The following is a 9,364-nucleotide window of genomic DNA, read 5'->3' on the forward strand; positions in this document are numbered from 1 at the left end:
TAGCGCCATCTATTTTTGGCTCATGCTGCCCAGTCATCTACTGCTGACAGTCAAGAAGAAAGTGATTAGGGCGTTAAGAAAACAACAACTAAAGAAAGATAGAATAGGCAATTAAGTCAACCAGAAATAAACCGAAAACAGAAATTAGGAAATGAAAAAAACAATACCCAAACAACAAAAAGGTTAGGAAATAAAAAGAAAAACAGAAAAACAAAAAAACATTAGAAAATAAAAACAACAAATGGCTAATCGAAAATAACTTGGATATAAAGAAAACAAAACAGTAACCAAACTAAACAAGATTACGAAATTAAAAACAGCCAACAAACAAAATAAAAACACAAGAAATTAAGAAAAAAATGACCAAAAAACAAAAGAAAATATATTAGAAAAGAGATTAGGAAATGAAGAAAACAATAACCAAACAAAAAAAAGGTTAGGAAATAAAAAGAAAAACAGAAAAACAAAAAAACATTAGAAAATTAAAACAACAAATGGGTAAACGAAAATAACTTGGATATAAAGAAAAAAAACAATAACCAAACAAAACAAGATTACGAAATTAAAAACAATAACAACCAAACAAAATAAACACAAGAAATTAAGAAAAAAATGACCCAAAACAAAAGAAAATATATTAGAAAACTTTGAAACGTATTTATGCACCTAAAAAGAAAAGTGTGAGTTGTGAGCATTTCAAAGTTGCGTCAAATGTTGAAAAATGTTTAAAAATGTTGAAATTGAAATGTGTCAGCAAGGCAATTTAGAAGAGAGAGAGAGAGAGAGAGAGAGAGAGAGAGAGAGAGAGAGAGAGAGAGAGAGAGAGAGAGAGAGAGAGAGAAATAATACATACATACATTTCTTTCTTTTTCTTTCATTCCCTTTCTTCCTTGTCATTTAGTCTCTTTTTCTCTTTTTCATTTTATTCGTTTTCTTTCTTTCTTTATTTATTTTTCGTGTTTTCTTTAATTCTTTTTTCTCCTTCTCTTTCTTTCTTTCGAGGAGAGGGAAGAAAAGAAGATGAAGATGGACGATGACTATGCTGATGAAAAGGAAGATATAGGAGAAGAAGAAGTTGTAAGATTGAGATGATGGTTGAGATTAAGGAAGAAGAAGAAGAAGAAGAAGAAGAAGAAGAAGAAGAAGAAGAAGAAGAAGAGATGAAAACAAAAAAAATAGCCGAAAAAAAATAGATGAATATTAAAAGAAGCAGAAGAGGAGGAGAAGGAGGAAGAGGAGGAGGAGGATGAGGAGGAGGAGGAGGAGGAGGAGGAGGAGGAGGAAGAGGAGAAGGAGGAGGAGGAGGAGGAGGAGGTTGTTGTAGGCTTTGTTTGTTTTTGAATGAATTAATCGTGTTAGACTTTAATCAACGAGGGAGCTTATTACTCTCTCTCTCTCTCTCTCTCTCTCTCTCTCTCTCTCTCTCTCTCTCTCTCTCTCTCTCTCTCTCTCTCTCGGCAGTGTTTTTAAAGTGTTGTATTTCTGTTGTTTCTTTTCTTTTCTTTTGTTTTCTTTTGCTAATTAACTTTGTACTCTTTAACAATTGTTTTTTCTTGTTTGTTTGTTTTGTTGTTGTTGTTCAGAAGATGTTAAGAACGGTAGAGATCAGGGTTACGTTCATCACTGTGCCAAATCTTAACATCTGGGCCAGGTAAACAATTAGACGAAGACTGGGCCAGGAAAACAATTAGACGAAGACTGGGCCAGGAAAACAATTAGACGAAGACTGGGCCAGGAAAACAATTAGACGAAGACTGGGCCAGGAAAACAATTAGACGAAGACTGGGCCAGGAAAACAATTAGATGAAGACTGGGCCAGGAAAACAATTAGATGAAGATCAGCCAGGAAAACAATTAGATGAAGAATGGGCCAGGAAAACAATTAGACCAAGACTGGGCCAGGAAAACAATTAGATGAAGACTGGGCCAGGAAAACAATTAGACCAAGACTGGGCCAGGAAAACAATTAGACCAAGACTGGGCCAGGAAAACAATTAGACCAAGACTGGGCCAGGAAAACAATTAGAGGAAGACTGGGCCAGGAAAACAATTAGGTGAAGACTGGGGCAGGAAAACAATTAGACGAAGACTGGGCCAGGAAAACAATTAGACGAAGACTGGGCCAGGAAAACAATTAGACGAAGACTGGGCCAGGAAAACAATTAGACGAAGACTGGGCCAGGAAAACAATTAGATGAAGACTGGGCCAGGAAAACAATTAGACGAAGACTGGGCCAGGAAAACAATTAGATGAAGACTGGGCCAGGAAAACAATTAGACGAAGACTGGGCCAGGAAAACAATTAGACGAAGACTGGGCCAGGAAAACAATTAGATGAAGACTGGGCCAGGAAAACAATTAGACGAAGACTGGGCCAGGAAAACAATTAGATGAAGACTGGGCCAGGAAAACAATTAGACGAAGACTGGGCCAGGAAAACAATTAGACGAAGACTGGGCCAGGAAAACAATTAGATGAAGACTGGGCCAGGAAAACAATTAGACGAAGACTGGGCCAGGAAAACAATTAGATGAAGACTGGGCCAGGAAAACAATTAGACGAAGACTGGGCCAGGAAAACAATTAGACGAAGACTGGGCCAGGAAAACAATTAGACGAAGACTGGGCCAGGAAAACAATTAGATGAAGACTGGGCCAGGAAAACAATTAGGTGAAGACTGGGCCAGGAAAACAATTAGACGAAGACTGGGCCAGGAAAACAATTAGATGAAGACTGGGCCAGGAAAACAATTAGATGAAGACTGGGCCAGGAAAACAATTAGACGAAGACTGGGCCAGGAAAACAATTAGACGAAGACTGGGCCAGGAAAACAATTAGATGAGGACTGGGCCAGGAAAACAATTAGGTGAAGACTGGGCCAGGAAAACAATTAGACGAAGACTGGGCCAGGAAAACAATTAGATGAAGACTGGGCCAGGAAAACAATTAGGTGAAGACTGGGCCAGGAAAACAATTAGACGAAGACTGGGCCAGGAAAACAATTAGAGGAAGACTGGGCCACGAAAACAATTAGACGAAGACTGGGCCAGGAAAACAATTAGATGAAGACTGGGCCAGGAAAACAATTAGAGGAAGACTGGGCCAGGAAAACAATTAGACGAAGACTGGGCCACGAAAACAATTAGACGAGGACTGGACCAAAAATAATATAGATAAAAAAAAACAGAAAATTAATGGTAAAAATTAAAAAAAAAAACGAGTAATTATAGAGGCAGAGATTAGGCCAAACAGAAGAAAACACTACTTATTATAGATACTCATTATGGAGGCTTTTTATAGATATCTAAACTGGACCTTAATAAAGAAAACAATATCAATACAACTTGAACACAACGAGGATATTGTTTGTTATAGATTTCTGTGTCATGAGCTTGCTTGTGTGTGTGTGTGTGTGTGTGTGTGTGTGTGTGTGTGTGTGTGTGTGTGTGTGTGTGTGTGTGTGTGTGTAATAAGATCTCATCGCTACAATTGTCCCAAATATCTTAACTTCGCTGTCGACATAAACAAACTCAGAAGAAAACAAAGACAAAGAAAGGAAGAAAAAGATAAAGAAAGAAAAGAAAAGAAAGAAAGAAAGAAGGAATGAAAAAATAAAAAGGAAAATAAAACAAAAAATAATTTAAAAAAGATAAAACAAAAACAACAAAAAATCAGTCAACAAAATTCAAACAAAGCACACACACACACACACACACACACACACACACACACACACACACACACACACACACACACACACACACACACACACCATTAAAAAAAATAAACAGAAAAATAACGAATAACAAGCGAACAAATTTAATAAAAAGAAAACAAAAGAAAGAAAAAAACAGCAAATCATCAACAGTTCTTAAAACCATTGACGTAAGCAGAGAGAGAGAGAGAGAGAGAGAGAGAGAGAGAGAGAGAGAGAGAGAGAGAGAGAGAGAGAGAGAGAGAGAGAGAGAGAGAGAGAGAGAGAGAGAGAGTAATAAGCTCCCTCGGTAATGAAAGTCTAACACGATTAATTCATTCAAAAACAAACTTCGACCATCACAACCTCCTCCTCCTCCTCCTCCTCCTCCTCCTCTTCCTCCTCTTTTTCCTCCTCCTCCTCCTCCTCCTACGCTGCTACTTCTACTATTTATCCTTTTTTTTCTTCTTCATCTTCAATACTTCTTCATTTTTCTTATTATTTTGTCTTCCTCTCCTTTTTCTTCTTCTTATTTATTTCTTCTTCTTCTTCTTCTTCTTCTTCTTCCTTAACCTCAACCATCTTCTCTATCTTACAACGTCTTTTCCTGTATCTTCCTTTTCATCAGTATAGTCTCCTCCTCCTCCTCCTCCTCCTCCTCCTCCTCCTCCTCCTCCTCTGCTGCTTCTAATATTCATCTTCTATTCCTTCTTCATCATCCATTTTTCAACTTATTCTTTTTTTCTTCTTTCTTGTCTTCTTTTTCTTTTTTCTTTTCTTCCTTTCCGGTTTTTTTTTCTTTTTCTTGTTTTTCTTATTCTTTACTTCTTCTTCTTTAACCTTTTCCGTGTTTTCAATCTTCTTTCTTATTTTCGTTCCTCTTTATCTTCTTGTTCTTCTTCAATCTTCTTCTACAACTCATACTCAATTTCTTCCTTTTCTTTATCATCATCTTCCATCTTCATCCCCTCCTCCTCCTCCTCCTCCTCCTCCTCCTCCTCCTCCTTCTTCAGTAACAAGAGATGATCCAAGGCGGGTGACTCATCTTAATTGTCTTGTTCTTCTTCTTTTGTTTAAGGTTAATATTCCTTTGATCTGTATTACGATTTTTTTTCTTTTTGTTATTTCATTTCGTTTTCTTTGTCACCCCACTTCGTTTTCTTTATTTATTGTTTCGTTAATCTGTGTTTCGTTATTCATTTCCGTGTTACGTTTAAATAGTGGAGCAGTTTTTATCAAGTTTTTTTCTTCATCTTTTTCTTCTTTTTCTTCTTTTTCTTCTTCTTCTTGTTAGTAGTAGTAGTAGTAGTAGTTGTAGTAGTAGTAGTAGTAGTAGTAGCAGTAGTAGTAGTAGTAGTAGTAGTAGTAGTAGTAGTAGTAGTAGTAGTAGTATTTATTTTACTTTATTTTATTGTTCTCATATTTTATTTAACTTAATTTCAGTTTTATTTTATTTTATTTTATTCCATTTTATTATTTTACTTTATTTCATTGATTTATTGTATTTTACGCTTTTATTTTTCCTTTTTATTCTTCATTCTCTATTGCGTATATTTTATTCTTTTGTTTTTGTTTTTTTGTCTTGTATATTTTTCTTTTTTTCTCTTTCTTTTTTATGAGTAATTTGAGGATCCTAGTTCTGTGTATATATAAGTTTTCTATCTGTCTTTGTGTGTGTTTGTTTTCTGTTTATGCATGTGTGTTCAAGGAAATATTTGGTAATCTTCGTAAGTGTGACGTTCATCTCTCTCTCTCTCTCTCTCTCTCTCTCTCTCTCTCTCTCTCTCTCTCTCTCTCTCTCTCTCTCTCTATCTCTTGTATGTTGGTTTTGCGACACACACACACACACACACACACACACACACACACACACACACACACACACACACGAGAGAGAGAGAGAGAGAGAGAGAGAGAGAGAGAGAGAGAGAGAGAGAGAGAGAGAGAGAGAGAGAGAGAGAGAGAGAGAGAGAGAGAGAGAGAGAGAGAGAGAGAGAGTTTTGCGATACACACACACACACACACACACACACACACACACACACAGACACACATAAATACGCACGAGAGAGAGAGAGAGAGAGAGAGAGAGAGAGAGAGAGAGAGAGAGAGAGAGAGAGAGAGAGAGAGAGAGAGAGAGAGAGAGAGAGAGAGAGTAGATGAACGTCACAGTTAGGAAGATTACCAAATATTTCCTTTAATAAATCACTAATTGGAGAATAATCGCAATAAAAATCTGATCGAAAGTTCAATTTAATGTTTGTTTCTTTCTTCCTTTTTTTTTTTTTTTTGAGCATAAAAATTAAGTTAAATATTCTGGAAAATGACCTTGGAGATTTAATTAGAAAGTTGTTGTAGAAAGTAGAAATTAGGTCACTGCTACCACTTCTACGACGACAACTTCTACTACTACTACTACTACTACTACTACTACTACAACTACCACTATTGCTACCACTACTACTACTACTACAACCACTACTCTGGCTCTCTGTCTCTCTATCTATCTATTTATTTATACGTCTATCTCTCTATTTACCTTTCCACTTCTACTACTACTACTACTACTACTACTACTACTACTACTACTACTACTACTACTACTACTACATCAACAACAACAACAACGGCAACAACAACATCATCAACAAACCAAACCACCAATAACCACCACCACCACAATCACCACCACCGTCACCACCATCACCATCACCACCACCACCACCATCACCACCACAACCACCACCATCACCACCACAATCACCACCACCACCGCCTCCACCTTCTCAATTCCCATCATTATTTCCAATCTACGAGAGCAGGTGTGAATTTCCAAGGCTAATTGACCACCTTGGGATCACCTGAGGCTCATCTCCTCCTCGTCCTCCTCCTCCTCCTCCTCTTCCTCCTCCTTCTTCTTCTGACCATGTTCTCGTATTACATCATCACATTATCTTTCCTCCTTTTTCCTTCTTCTTTTTATCCATTCTGTATATTCTCTTTTCTCTCTTTCTTCCTTTTCTTCCTCCTTCTCCATCTGCTGTGTGTGTGTGTGTGTGTGTGTGTGTGTGTGTGTGTGTGTGTAAAGTAGTAGTAGTGGTAATGGTAGTAGTAGTAGTAGTAGTAGTAGTAGTAATAGTAGTAGTAGTAGTAGTAGTAGTAGTAGTAGTAGTAGTAATAAAACTTTCACTCAGATAACTCAAACTTTCAACCACATTTTCATTTTTTATATTAACTCCACGCAATCTTTTTTTTTCTTTTCCTTTTTTTTTGTTTGTTTGTTTCCTTGAGGCGATTCGCGATGTTATGACGAAACCGCGAAACACGAGTGATGGCTGTAGGCGGGAGGGACACCACCACCATCACCACCACAACTATCATCACCACTACCATCACCACCACTACTACCATCACCACCACCACCATCACCACCACCACTGAATCTTTCCTCTTCCTCCTCCTGTCATCCTCATCTTCCTCCTCCTTTTCGTTTCTCTGTTATCTCCTTTTTCATCAAGGTCTGTGTGTTTTTCTAGTGTGATTTTGAGTGGTTAGTGTTCCTCCTCCCACAAGTTTGCCTCCATTTTCCTCCACTTTCCTCCGCCTCTTCCTCTTTTCCTCCAGTGCGAAAAAATAGCTGAATCTTTCCTCTTTCTCCTCGTGTCATCCTCATCTTCCTCCTCCTCTTCGTTTCTCTGTTATCTCCATTTTCATCAAGGTCTGTGTGTTTTTCTAGTGTGATTTTGAGTTGTTAGTGTTCCTCCTCCCTCCAGTTTGCCTCCATTTTTCTCCACTTTCCTCCGCCTCTTCCTCTTTTGCTCCAGTACGAAACAATAGCTGAATCTTTCCTCTTCCTCCTCGTGTCTTCCTCATCTTCTTCCTCCTCTTCGTTTCTCTGTTATCTCCATTTTCATCAAGGTCTGTGTCATTTTCCAAGGTGATTTTGACTTGTTTCTGATCTTCCTCTCTCAAGTTCACCTCCCTTTTTCTCCAATTTCCTCCGCCTCTTCCTCTTTTCCTCCCATACCAAAATGTAGCTGAATCTTCCCTCTTCCTCCTCCTGTCTTCCTCATCTTCCTCCTCCTCTTCGCTTCTCTGTTATCTCCACTTCTTCTACTAAAATTACCACCACCACCACCACCCAAATTCAACATAGCAATCGCCTTGATCTTTGGGTAACATGACAAGCCTTCAAGCCCGACGGATGTGTGTGTGTGTGTGTGTGTGTGTGTGTGTGTGTGTGTGTGTGTGTGTGTGTGTGTGTGTGTGTTCAGTCATTCAGTGCTGGGATGAAGAATGGAGTCTTTGTCTTTCTTTCAATCTTTCTATTTTTGTCTATTTGTCTATCTATTATCTTATCTGTCTTTGTCTATCTTTGTATCCTCTATCTTTCTATCTTCATTATCTATCTATCGTCCTGTATCTTATATGTGTTTGTGTATCTATCTTCTATCTTTCTATCGTCTATTTTTTGTCTATTGTCTATCTATTATCTTATCTGTCTTTGGCTATCTTTGTATCCTCTATCTTTCTATCTTCATTATCTATCTATCGTCCTGTGTATCTATCTTCTATCTTTCCATCGTCTATCTTTGTCTATTGTCTATCTATTATCTTATCTATCTTTGTCTATCTTTGTATCCTTTATCTTTCTATTTTCATTATCTATCTATCGTCCTGTGTATCTATCTTCCATCTTTCTATCGTCTATCTTTGCCAATTGTATATCTATCATCTTATCTATCTTTGTCTATATTTGTATCCTCTATCTTTCTATCTTCATTATCTATCTATCGTCCTGTGTATCTATCTTCTATCTTTCCATCGTCTATCTTTGTCAATTGTATATCTATTATCTTATCTGTCTTTGGCTATCTTTGTATCCTCTATCTTTCTATCTTCATTATCTATCTATCGTCCTGTGTATCTATCTTCTATCTTTCTATCGTCTATCTTTGCCAATTGTATATCTATTATCTTATCTATCTTTGTCTATCTTTGTATCCTCTATCTTTCTATCTTCATTATCTATCTATCGTCCTGTGTATCTATCTTCTATCTTTCCATCGTCTATACTCGTCAATTGTCTATGTTTTATCTTAGTTGTTATCTCCGTTTATCTTTCCTCTTCCTCAACGCAGTGGCGGGGAAAAAAAATAAATGGTCATTCTCTGCACGCCCAAGACATGACGCGGTTCTGAAGGAGTGGTTTGTTCTTCCTCTTGTTGTTGTTGTTGTTGTTGTTGTTGTTGTTGTTGTTGTTGTAGATGTTGTTCTTTCTCTACTTTTTCTCTTTTCTTATTTTTCTTCCTCTTCTTCTTGTTTTCTTCTTTTCTTTCTTCTTATTCTTATTCTTAACTTTCTTATTCTTCTTCGTCTTTTCCTTCTTTTTCTTCTTCTTTTCTTTCTTCCTCTTCTTCCTTTTCTTTTTCTTCTTCTTCTTCACTTTCTTCATCTTCTTCTTCTTGTTCTTCTTGTTCTTCTTTGTTGTTATTATTATTTTTGTTGTAGTTAGCGATAGAGATAAAGAGAAGGGCTGGACGGTTATATAGTTTGTTAGTCTGTTAGTAAGTTGCTCTGTTAGTTGGTGGTGGTGATGGTGGTGATGGTGGTGGTGATAGTGGTGATGATCATGGCGGTGGTGGTCTTAGTAGTAGTGATGAAAGTGAT

General features: G+C 37.4%; 1 long non-coding RNA gene across 1 annotated transcript; it reads left to right on the forward strand.

The window, feature by feature from the left end:
• The first annotated feature begins 1,398 nt into the window (after positions 1–1,398).
• Positions 1,399–3,430, forward strand: LOC126990451 (uncharacterized). The gene is made up of 3 exons (XR_007744381.1): positions 1,399–1,651; positions 2,603–2,670; positions 3,035–3,430. It is a non-coding gene; the product is annotated as an uncharacterized LOC126990451 (long non-coding RNA).
• Positions 3,431–9,364: the final 5,934 nt, after the last annotated feature.

The sequence above is a fragment of the Eriocheir sinensis genome, unplaced genomic scaffold (assembly GCF_024679095.1).
Source record: "Eriocheir sinensis breed Jianghai 21 unplaced genomic scaffold, ASM2467909v1 Scaffold1658, whole genome shotgun sequence".
In the NCBI taxonomy this organism is placed as follows: domain Eukaryota; kingdom Metazoa; phylum Arthropoda; class Malacostraca; order Decapoda; family Varunidae; genus Eriocheir; species Eriocheir sinensis.